Raw genomic sequence first — 12,224 nt, 5'->3', positions numbered from 1 at the left:
TAGGGGCAGGAGGAGGAGGTTGTGGATGCCAGCGGGCTGATTTGTTGAAAGACTTAAGGAGGCTACAATGAAACACAGGGTGCAAGCGTTTAAGATTTGCAGGCAAATCCAATTTAAAAGTAACAGGATTAATTTGAGCAACAATAGGAAAAGGACCAATAAATTTAGGCGCCAACTTTTTTGAAGGTTGTGTAGATTTGATGAATTTGGTGGAAAGATATACTTTATCACCCACTTGGAAAGGTGGTGAGGTTGACCGTTTGGAATCTGCATGCCGTTTATAAGTGGCTTGGGCATCAGTAAGCGCCTGTTGGATTGTTGGCCAGGCAGCTGCCAGGCATGCAGCCCAATCAGCAGGTGAAGAGGGGGGGGATGCTGGCTGAGGCAGTTCTGGGATCGGGACAAAGTCACGGCCAAAAACGGTATGGAATGGCACTTGGCCAGTGCTTTGATGAATGGCATTGTTGTAGGCAACTTCAGCAAATGGTAGGAGGTCAACCCAATCATCTTGCTGATAATTAACAAAAGCACGCAAATATTGTTCAAGTGTAGAATTGACCGCCTCCGTATTTCCGTCAGTCTCCGGGTGCGACGCAGTTGACAATGCCTGGTTAGTACCCAGTAATTTCATAAATTCCCACCAAAACTTGGACGTGAATTGTGTGCCCCTGTCCGTCACCAAGCGGGCGGGGCATCCATGAATTTTGTACACGTGTACAATGAAGAGGCGGGCCAGCTGTTGTGCAGATGGGATGGAGGTACATGGGATGAAATGGGCTTGTTTAGAGAAAAAATCTTTTACCACCCAAATGACAGTTTTCCTCTGGCTAGGAGGTAAATCAACAATGAAGTCCATAGAGATCTCCTCCCAGGGTCGGGAAGGATTAGCCACCGGTTGTAACAAGCCCTGGGGCTTTCCCACTTTTCGTTTACAAGCAGCACATACTGGGCAGGAACTGACGTATTCTTTGATGTCGCGCCTGAGCGTTGGCCACCAGAATTGGCGCCTAACCAGATGGAGGGTCTTCCCAAACCCAAAATGCCCAGCCACTCTGTCATCATGGGATCGTGACAGAATGATTTTGCGCAATGCCTCAGGCACATAGAGACGATCATGCTTCCATGCAAAAGCCTGTTTAAAAGTGACCTCGTTGAGGTTTGCTTGCAACCAAGTGTCAGTTTTCAGCTCGGAAAGAAACTGTTGTTGCAAGTCTGAGGGAACAGGCAAGCGAAGTGAAACTGAAGCGTCTGTTCGCTGCGCTCGAGTTTGGCTGCGAGTCACAGCTGCCAGACTCATTTGGGGCTCTGTCCAGAGAGTTCCCACTACATCTGGCACCGTACTGGCATCCTGAGGCTGGCGCGAAAGTGCGTCAGCCAGGAAGTTGGTTTTCCCAGGTATAAATTTCAGTTTAAAGTCAAAACGACTAAAGAATTGAGCCCACCTAATTTGTTTTGGGCTCAGTTTACGAGACGCAGTCAGTGCCTCTAGGTTTTTATGATCAGTCCAAACCTCGAAAGGGTGGGTAGCCCCCTCCAATAAGTGACGCCAGCTTTCCAAAGCAGCTTTAACAGCAAAAGCCTCTTTCTCCCAAACGTGCCATCTCCTTTCTGTCTCTGAAAATTTACGGGAGAGGTAGGCACATGGCTTTAACTGTCCGAGGTTGTCCTTTTGCATTAACAGAGCTCCAATTGAGAAATCAGAAGCATCCACCTGTACCACAAATGGTTTGTCAGGATCAGGATGCTGCAGAATGGGTTCGGGCGTAAACAGTTGTTTGAGGGTCTCAAAAGCCCTCTGGCATGCGGGTGTCCATTTTAGCAGCGCTCCCGGATTTTTCACCCTCCGTGTATCTCCCAAACCTTTAGTTTTGAGCAACTCAGTGAGGGGTAGCGCTATCTCCGCGAACCCCTGGATGAAGGGCTGATAAAAATTTGCGAATCCAAGGAGACTTTGTAGCTGCCTACGCGTGCGTGGCGGCTCCCATGCCAAAATGGCTTCAATTTTAGCGGGATCCATTTCAATTCCCTTATCAGAAATCCTATAGCCCAGATAATCAATTTGCGATTTATGAAATGCACATTTTGACAGTTTAGCATACAATTCCGCCTTTCTCAGTTTGCTCAGTACTTGTCTGACTAGATATACATGTTCTTCCATCGTTTCAGTATATATTAAAACATCATCTAAATACACCAACACCCCTTTAAATAGGTGGTCATGCAAGACCTCATTGATCAGTTGCATAAAAACTCCTGGCGCTCCTGCCAATCCAAATGGTAGCACTTTATATTGAAAAGCACCCAAAGGACAATTAAACGCAGTTTTCCATTCATCCCCCTCCCGTATGCGAATACGGAAATACGCCTCCCTCAAGTCCAGCGTAGAGAGCATTTTCCCCTTTGCCAGATGTGTTAGCATATCTTTTATCAGGGGCAAAGGATATTTATTTAATATCGATACTGCATTGAGCCCACGGAAATCTGTACACAGTCTCAAGGTGCCATCCTTCTTTGGTCGAAACAGTACAGGTGCGCCTACTGGAGAGCTGGCTGGTTCAATGAAACCCCTAGCTAGATTTTTGTCAATAAACTCTCGTAGTGTTGCCAGCTCCTTCTGGGTCATAGAATAAATTTTAGGACTAGGCAATTTCACATTAGGCACAAATTCTATGGCACAGTCAGTTTTGCGATGAGGCGGCAGCCGATCCGCCTCTTTTTCACCAAACACATCTGCAAAGTCCTGGTATTGCTCCGGCAGCCCTTCCAGCGGCTCGAGGACTTGCAGAGAAGTGGTTGCTGCCCGTCCCACCTCGTTGTCGTCTAGTTGGTCTTTAGCAGGGGCTTTATAAAATCCATCTGCGAATGTCACCGATGCACCCAGTTTATGGAGGGATTTTGCCATACAAACCAGGGCATCCCTAAGATGACCAAAGGTCCCCCTACCAGTGCCACAATAAACGGTAATTTTTCCCAGTGGCTGCCCATTTGCAATGCAACCATCCCGGTAGAGTGGGTAACCGGTTTCCCCCCTGCCATGGTCCCATCCAACTGGGTAAAGATCATCGGCCGCTTTAAAGGGAACGTGGGTAACCCCAACGCAGTAACCACGTCGGGGTGCATCAAGGACCGTGAACACCCCGAATCAATCATGGCCCACAGTTCTATAGTTCGGGTGCTGGACCCCAACTTCACCCTAACGGTCAGGGTAGGGAAATCCCCACTCAATGAAACATGGTCGCGCCCATCTTCTTCCACCTGCCCCACGGCACCCTTCAAAGCAGGTGGCTGGCGTTTCCCGCCGGCTCATCGGTCTCCTGTCCCCTCTCTTCTCCAAAGAAAGGGATGCCTTCAGGTTCCGCCTCGGCCAGGGCGGCTTTCATTTTCCTTGGTAGGGATGGCGATTTCCCAGCCGGTTTAGCTGGGCGATCCTTGGCTCGTCTTTTTGGGCACGCCGCCGCTCGGTGCCCTTCCTTCCCGCAGCGCAGACATTGCCCCTTAGCAAAGCGACGCTCCCTCTCCTCTTCCCACGAACGCTGGCTGGGTCATCCTGAAGAGATTGGAGCGCGGGCGCTTTTGATTGTTTTGCCTTGTTTTACCGCCTTGCGATGTGCGAAGGTTTCCAGAGCGTTTTCAGCACTGCCCGCTAGTTGAATCCAGCCATACAAAGTCTTTGGGTCATCACGCCCCAGAGCCCACCGAAGGACCTCAGTTTCTAGCCCATCTTTAAACAGCTTTATTAGGGTAGACTGGGACCAATCCTCAACTTTTCCGGCCAGTGCTTTGAATTCTAACGCGTAGTCTGCCACTGAAAGCGACCCTTGGGCAAGATTCTTCAGAGCCCGTTTTGCCCTTTCTTGTGCCAGAGGGTCCTCAAAGTGTTGTTTTAGCGCCCACAGGAACTCCTCGAAGTCTTCTAGCTCTGGGGCCTCTGCTTGACACAGCTGGACGTACCAATCCGCCGCCCTCCCCTTCAGCCTATTAGCAATGGCATTGATTTTCCCCCTCTCGGAGCGGAAGCTCTGCTCCCAGTCCTCCATGTAGCTATTAGCATTGGTAATGAAGAAAGACAGCTTCATAGGGTCGCCATCAAACTTCACCGGAAAGGGGGGGTCTCGCCGCCTCCAGATGTTTGGCTTTCCCAGTAACGTCTAGGGTCCTCCTCCCTTTTGCTGACTGTCGGAACCAAGTCCGACCTCTTCCCCGCGGAGATGGGGGTGGTGACTCAGGGTTGTCGCTCTGATCCCTAGCGCTCTTTCGTCTTCCCTCAGCCGACCCCGACTTCCTACAGCTTTCCTACCTCCAAAGACTCCCAACTTCTCCTCTAAAGCCTTAATTCGTGTGGGGGTGACCGATTCTTCGGCCGCACCGGTTACCACTACCACTGTGGGTGACAACGGAGGTCCTGGTTTCCGGACCTCTTGGGCGTCCCCTACAGCGGAGTCCTCGTCCTCGTCCCCCATTCTATATTCGGCCCCTGACATGCCCGTCGTTTCTGACGTTACCAACTGCTCGCCAGGTTGTAGACCCAGCTGTTCGTGGCGTGCCGCCCTCTCCGCGCAGGCGCTCTGGGCCACCCTCACTGCCGTGGTGTCCAGCTCCTCTTCAATCCACTCGGCTTCTCATAGTACAGACATCGCTAGCGCTCCCCGTCACAGGTAACCTGGCTAGGGGCTAGCGGGGTAAATTTTTTGAGGATTCTCAGCTTTATGTAATGATTGCCTTATCCCAACGAAGTCAGTCTCACCAGGGATTAGTGAATAAAACTGATTTATTGGAAGGATAGTATACAAATATGAAGAAAGCTGAGAATAAGCAAAAGCGCGCCAAATACAAACTAAAAACCCTCGCCTCCAAGCCGATCCCGTCCCCCACCCCAACATCGCAACCACCCCCTCCCAGCATTGGCAAGCGTCACACATCTGCCTGGGAAAGTAAACTTGAATACATGTCATAACCCAAACACACATTCCTTCAGGGCAGCACAGAGATAACACCCTGGCAGGGCTGGAATTCCCCACCCCGCAGATGATAGACACGGATCAGAAACATGACATGCGAAACGTTACGATGTATGCAAACCATTGGAACAATGAACATGACACCCGCCTCCTCCCATCATGATCGATGGGCAACAGCACTTTGAAATAAAGGAGGTTCTAGATTCCCGAAGGCTATGGGGCACCCTTCAGTACCTGGTCTACTGGAGACATTTCCCCCACCCTGAGTGGGTGCATGCCCGGGATGTCTCAGTGCAATGGCTTGTCAAACACTTCCATGCAGTGTATCCTTCCAAACCGGCGCCTTGACGTTTTTTCTGGGGAGGCAGTATGTCATGTCCCCCGTTGCGATGTATACATACATCACAACGGGGAACATGCCTTCCCGGGGAAGGGGAGGAAGGAGGAAGGAATCAGTGATAATCTTATAAGCACTGAAAGTCAAATGCAAATAAAGGACAAAGGAGACATATCTTTGCCCTGACCTGAAAAGCCATCATCCTATCTCCCTGACATCTCTACATTACCACGGGGGACACACCTGCTCCGGACACAGGAAGAGGACAGAGGCAATCAGCGCTAATCGCCCTGATCGCCCATCGAGATTCTGGAATCGCCCCCTGATCGCCCATCAAGACTCCGGATCAGGAGTCTGGGACAATAGGGGGTGGGGAAGGATCAGGTCCGCACCGCGGGTATTTACCGGCTACCTCGCACGCCATGTGCTCATTCCCGTCTTTTTCCGTGCATGCATTCTATTCCTAATAAACCAGAAATCCTTAGCCCTGACTAAGTGAGTCTGTGTCTCTTTGGGAATAAGGCAACCATCACACCTAGGCTGTTCCAGAGGAGTGAGGCCAACACAAGAAAGCTCACCCTCAGGACTTGTGATGATTTCACCACATAGAGGTTAGAACCCACAGCAGGATTTCCCTTCCAGACCTTACTGGATGGGTAGATTCAGAGAAGGCACTCTCATGCATAGGTCTTAAGCCATAAAGGCACCTTGAATTATACCTGGAAGCCAACTTGTACTTCTAATAGCCCCCCCATGTTGTTGTTTATTCAGGCTAATTCAAAAAATATAAAAATATTGAGTCTCTAATGTGGGTTCACGAATTGTTCTGGCCCAGGGCCTGCTGAAAAAGCCAAGCTTTTAAAGCTTTTCTTAAAAAGCCAGTTTGGTGCAGTGGTTAAGGCATTAGGCTAGAAACTGGGAGGCCGTAAGTTCTAGTCCTGCCTTCAGCACAAAGCCAGCTGGGTGACCTTGAGCCAGTCACTGTCTCTCAGCCCTCTGAAGCAGGCAATGAAAAAACCTTGCCAAGAAAACTGCAGGGACTAGCCCAAGCAGTTGTCAGGAGTCAAAACTGTCTTGAAGGCACACACACACACACTCACAAGACAGCAGAGTTGGAGCTTCACAGCTTTGGGAGGTGGCGGGGTGGAATACTATTCCAGAGGGCAGGAGTGGCAACAGAGAAGGCATGCCTCCCAGATCCCATAAGATGACCTTGTTTATTTTGTTGATGGGACCTGGAGCATGCCAACCCCACCAGATCTTACAGGATGAGTAGAAATCACTGGAGAGAAACAATCTCTTAAAAACCCAAGCTTTATAGATGATAACCATCACTTTGAATTGTACCTGGAAGCCAGCTAGTAACTAGTAGTACTCAAAAGCAGAGGTGTCACATGAATGAATGGTGGTGTGCCCATAACTACTGCTGTGCTACCATGGTTTGGATCAACTGTAGCTTCTTAGTGGTTGTCAAGGGCAGTGACATGTAGAGCACATTGCACAAATCCAAAAAAAAAAGGTAACTAAGGTGTGAGTTACCATGAGAAACATCTCCTGATCCAGAAAAGGCTGTAATTGGCTTATGGAATAGATCCACACAAAGGCCCTCCTAGCCACAGTTGCCACTTGCTTGTCAATCAAGAGTCATGAGTCTAGGAAGTTCCTCAAATTACACACCACTTCATTTGGGGAAGTGCATTCCCATCCTGAACTAAAACTAGAAAAAATAGAGAATCCTTGAATCCATAGCCATCCCATGGTAGTGGATGACCTCACTTAATAGCTTCATGTAGATATTAAACAGTAGAAAGAGGGTTGAGCATTGTGGCACCCCACAAAGGAGAGCCTGAGGGTGTAACCTCTCCCTGACTAGAAAGAAGGAGAACCAATGCAGAACAGCATCCCCACTCCCAATCCTTGCAGATGATCTTGAAATATCCCATGATCAATAGAATCAAAAGTGGGTGACCAGGATCATTGTACTTCCCCATTCTGATCCCACTACAGATAATCCCCAAAACTTGTCAGTGTAGTCACAATTGATCAGAGCTTGAAATCTGACTAAAAAGAACCCAGATAATCTGTTTCCAGCATTCTCCACAACTGCAGCCCCACCACTTTCTCAACAGTCTTCCCTAAAAAGTAAAGATTGGGACAGTTTGATAGCTTCATTAAGGAGGCTGGCAAGATAGACTCTGAAATACCCACAATGGAGGAATGGTTGGTGAAGATGACAGAATTTGCAGAATGGCAAAATTGACTTGTTTGATTAGGGAAAAGATAGTAACTACATTTTGTAGTGACTGGAAACCCATTATGGAATTTGCTGAAAATGGAAAAAAAATGAAATTGTGATTTATGGGTTTGATGATTAGAAAGGGTAGAATATGGAAAGAAGAGAGAGGATAAAATATAAATACATTTATAACTGCTGTAAAGAAGATCAGAAGCTACATATATAGTCAACAGGCCAAGGCAAGACAAGACCCTGCATGGGATGTACCATCGACAGATAGTTGAGGTGGCTGACATTCGGAAATCCTGCCAGTGGCTGGAAAGGGCTGGACTAAAAGACAGTACTGAGGCACTGATCATAGCAGCACAAGAACAGGCATTAAGCACCAGATCCATAGAAGCAGGGGTCTGCCACACTAGAAAGGACCCAAAGTGCAGACTATGCATAGAGGCCTCAGAGATGGTCCAACACATAGTGGCAGGGTGTAAGATGCAGGCAGGAACAGCATACACTGAACAGCACAACCAAGTAGCTGGTATTGTGTACAGGAACATCTGCACAATGTATGGGTTAGACCCTCCCAAGTCCAGATGGGAGATTCCACAGAAGTTTGTGGAGAATGACAGGGCTAAGATCCTGTGGGACTTCCAGATCCAGACAGACAGGCAGGTACTAGCCAATCAACTGGACATGGTAATAGACAAGGACCAGAAGACACTGGTGGTGATAGATGTAGCAGTGCCAAGTGACAGTAACATCAGGAAGAAGGAGTATGAGAAGCTGGAGAAGTACCAGGGCCTGAAGGAGGAACTAGAGAGGATGTGGAAAGTGAAGGCCAAAGTGGTCCCAGTGGTGGTAGGGGCACTCGGGGCTGTGACCCGCAAGCTGGAAGAGTGGCTCCAACAGATCCTAGGAACAACATCAGTGTAATGGTTGCCTATCCTAAAATACTCTCAGACTCACAAGCAAGAGCTTAATAAAATCTGGTTTATTTAAGAATAGTATGCAAGTACAAAGAAAGCTGAGAATGGGAAAAGCGTGCCAAATGCAAACTAAAAAACCCTCGGTACAAACGAGATCCCTCCCCCTGTAGAATCTTCTCAGGCTTACAATCCCAGGTGCTCCCAACGGCTTCTGATGATGCGGTGGAAAAGTCCTTGAGCCGAGCACATAACCCAAACACATTCCATTGAAACGAACATAGATACAGAGCTTGGCACAAGGTCCCCCAGCAGCTCCCTCCCAACAGCAACGCGCATCAGCACCATGGCATGTGAAATGTTACGATGTACAGTGCACATTGAAACAGTGAACATGACATACCGCCCCCCCAAAAAAATTCTAAGCAGAAGGCTTCAAAGGGTAAGCTAAGTGGAAATGGTTTACTAAATCAGGAGCATTAACGTGGCAAGCAGGCACCCACTCAGGGTGGGGAAAGTGTTTCCAGTGGATAAGATAGTGGAGAGTGCCTTGAAGCTTGCGAGAATCAACAACCTCCTTGACTTCAAAGTGTTGTTGCCCGTCAATCATGATAGGAGCAGGAGGAGGAGGTTGGGGATGCCAGTGTGAAGACTGATGGACAGGCTTGAGCAAGCTGCAATGAAAAACGGGGTGCAAGCGTTTCAAATTGTGAGGCAGATCCAACTTAACTAACTGGGTTAACAAGACCAACAATGGGGAAAGGACCAATGAATTTGGGAGCAAGTTTTTTGGAGGGTTGTGAGGACTTCATGAATTTAGTAGAAAGGTAAACCTGATCCCCAATTTTGAATTCGTGCTGCACAGACTGGTGTTTATCGGCTTGGAACTTGTAAACAGCCTGGGCATCAGCCAAAGCCTGCTTAATCACCAGCCAGGAATCAGTCATCTGAACAGCCCAGTCAGAGGCAGAACAAGACTGGGGAGGGGCTTGTGGTAGCTCAGGGATGGGAACAAAGTCGTGCCCAGAAACTACACGAAAAGGGGTCTGTCCAGTGCTCTGATGGACAGCATTGTTGTAAGCCACCTCAGCAAAGGGCAACAAATCAACCCAATTGTCCTGATGGTAATTTATGTATGCTCTAAGGAATTATTCTAGTGTAGAGTTCAAAACCTCTGTAGATCCGTCAGTCTGGGGATGCGACGATGTGGACACCTGTTTGGTGCCAATCAATTTTAAAAATGACTTCCAGAACTGGGAAGTGAACTGTGTCCCGCAGTTGGTCACCAAATGGGAGGGGCAACCATGGAGATGGTAGATGTGGACGAGAAACAGGCGGGCCAATTGTGGGGCTGACGGGATGGAAGCACACAAAATGAAATGGGCTTTTTTGGAGAAAAAATCTTTTACAACCCAGATGACAGTTTTTTTCTGACTGGGTGGTAGGTCCACAATAAAATCCATAGAAATTTCCTCCCAGGGGCGGGATGGGCTGGCTACAGGCTGCAGATGCCCCTGCGGTTTACCGCTTTTTCACTTCGAGATGGCACAAATGGGACAGGAGGCAACATAGTCCTTGACATCCCGCCTTAAGGTTGGCCACCAAAATTGACACCTAACCAAATGCAAAGTCTTGACGAAACCAAAGTGTCCAGCAATTTGTCATCATGGGAATGCTGCAAAACATCAGCCCTCAAAGCTTCAGGCACATAAAAGCGGTGTTCCACCCACGCCAGACCATTTTCAAAAGAAACATTGTCTCTATTAGCTAGCAACCAAGTGTCAGATTTCAGTGCCTGGAGAAAGTCCTTCTGTAACTAACAAGGAGCTTGCATTTTCCGCTTCCCAGACGGGCCTGGGGGCGGGGTTGCCTGTGCACGGGTCTGGCTCCGGGTGACGGCAACCAAGCCTAGTTGTGGTTCAGTGAGAACAGTCCCCACTATATCTAACACGTGTTCAAAGTCCTGAGGCAGACATGACAAAGCATCGACCAGAAAGTTTTTCTTTCCTGGAATAAACTTTAATTGGAAGTTAAAGCGACTGAAAAATTGAGCCCAGCAAATTTGTTTAGGACTGAGATGCAGAGGGCTTCCAAATTCCTGTGATCTGTCCACACTTTGAAAGGGCATTTAGCGCCTTCTAGGAGGTGACGCCAGGCTTCCAAAGCGGCTTTTACAGCAAAAGCCTCCTTCTCCCAAACATGCCACCGGCGTTCAGTTTCAGAAAATTTTCTGGACAGATACGCGCAGGGTTTTAGGTGATTGTCAGAATCTCTTTGTAATAATATAGCCCCAATTGAAAAGTCAGAAGCATCAACTTGGACTACAAAGGGGTGTTCAGGATCAGGGTGCTGTAAAATAGGCTCAGCAGTGAAGAGGGTTTTTAACCTCTCAAATGCTGTCTGGCATTCAGGTGTCCATTTCAGCACTGCCCCAGGATTTTTCACCTTGCATGTCTCTCCCAAACCCTTGGTGCGTAGCAAGTCAGTGAGTGGTAGAGCAATCTCAGCAAACCCCTGGATAAAGTGACGATAATAGTTACTGAACCCCAGAAAACTTTGTAGTTGCCGCCGGGTGCGGGGGCGTTCCCAATTTAAAATCACCTGAATTTTTTCAGGGTCCATCTCAATGCCCTTGTCAGATACCTATAGCCTAGATAGTCAAGACGTGCTTTGTGAAATTCACATTTAGAAAGCTTTGCATAGAGTTTAGCATTTCTAAGCTTTCTTAACACCTGTTTGAGAAGGCATTCGTGCTCCTCCTTGGTTTCAGTGTAAATGAGAACATCGTCTAAGTAAACCAGGACCCCTTTAAACAAATGATCATGTAACACTTCATTAATCAATTGCATGAAGACTCCTGGCGCCCCAGCTAACCCAAAAGGGAGGACTTTGTACTGAAATGACCCCAATGGGCAATTAAAAGCAATTTTCCACTCGTCCCCGGCTCATATGCGGATGCAAAAATAAGCTTCGCAAAGGTCAAGCTTGGAGAAAATTTTACCCGTTGACAGATGGGCTAACATGTCTTTCATTAGGGGTAGGGGATATTTGTTGCAGATCGAGATGGAATTTAACCCCCAATAGTCCGTACAAAGTCTAAGCGTGCCATCCTTCTTTTCCCGGAAAAAGACAGGGGCCCCAACTGGGGAATTTGCAGGTTCAATAAACCCCCTTGACAGATTTTTGTCAATAAAGTCCCGCAATGCCGCTAGCTCCTTCTGGGTCTTTGGATAGATTTTTGGCTTGGGCAATTGAGCGTTGGGAACCAACTCTATTGCACAGTCAGTCTTTCAATGGGGGGGGCAGCTGGTCCGCTTCCACTTCCCCAAAGACATCTGCAAAGTCTCGGTATAGGTCGGGCAAGCCTTCTAAGTGTGGTAAGCTGGGGTGCGGCGTGGCGATCGCAGCTCTTCCCACCCCCACACGTAAAGGTCTCTCTGCTGTAAGAGCTTGGTAAAACCCATCCTTAAAAGTAACAGTCCGGTGCTCCCAATTTATATATGGGCTGCGCCAAGTCAACCAGGGAATTCCCAGAATTACCATGGGATTGCCAACAGGCGCCACGATAAATTTTAAAGCCTCCTTGTGGCTGCCCATTTGCATCGCTACATTTCCAGTGAAATGAGTTGCCGGACCCCCACCCGCCGTTGACCCGTCTAGCTGGGTGAAGATCAAAGGCTGCTGGAGTGGAAAGCTAGGCAAGTCCAATGCAGCAACCAGATCAAGGTGGATGAGACACCTTGAACACCCAGAGTCAACAAGAGCCCAGACTT

This window comes from Candoia aspera, chromosome 3, assembly GCF_035149785.1.
Source record: "Candoia aspera isolate rCanAsp1 chromosome 3, rCanAsp1.hap2, whole genome shotgun sequence".
In the NCBI taxonomy this organism is placed as follows: Eukaryota; Metazoa; Chordata; class Lepidosauria; order Squamata; family Boidae; genus Candoia; species Candoia aspera.
The sequence above is the reverse complement of the archived record's forward strand: the minus strand, read 5'-3'. Positions refer to the sequence as shown.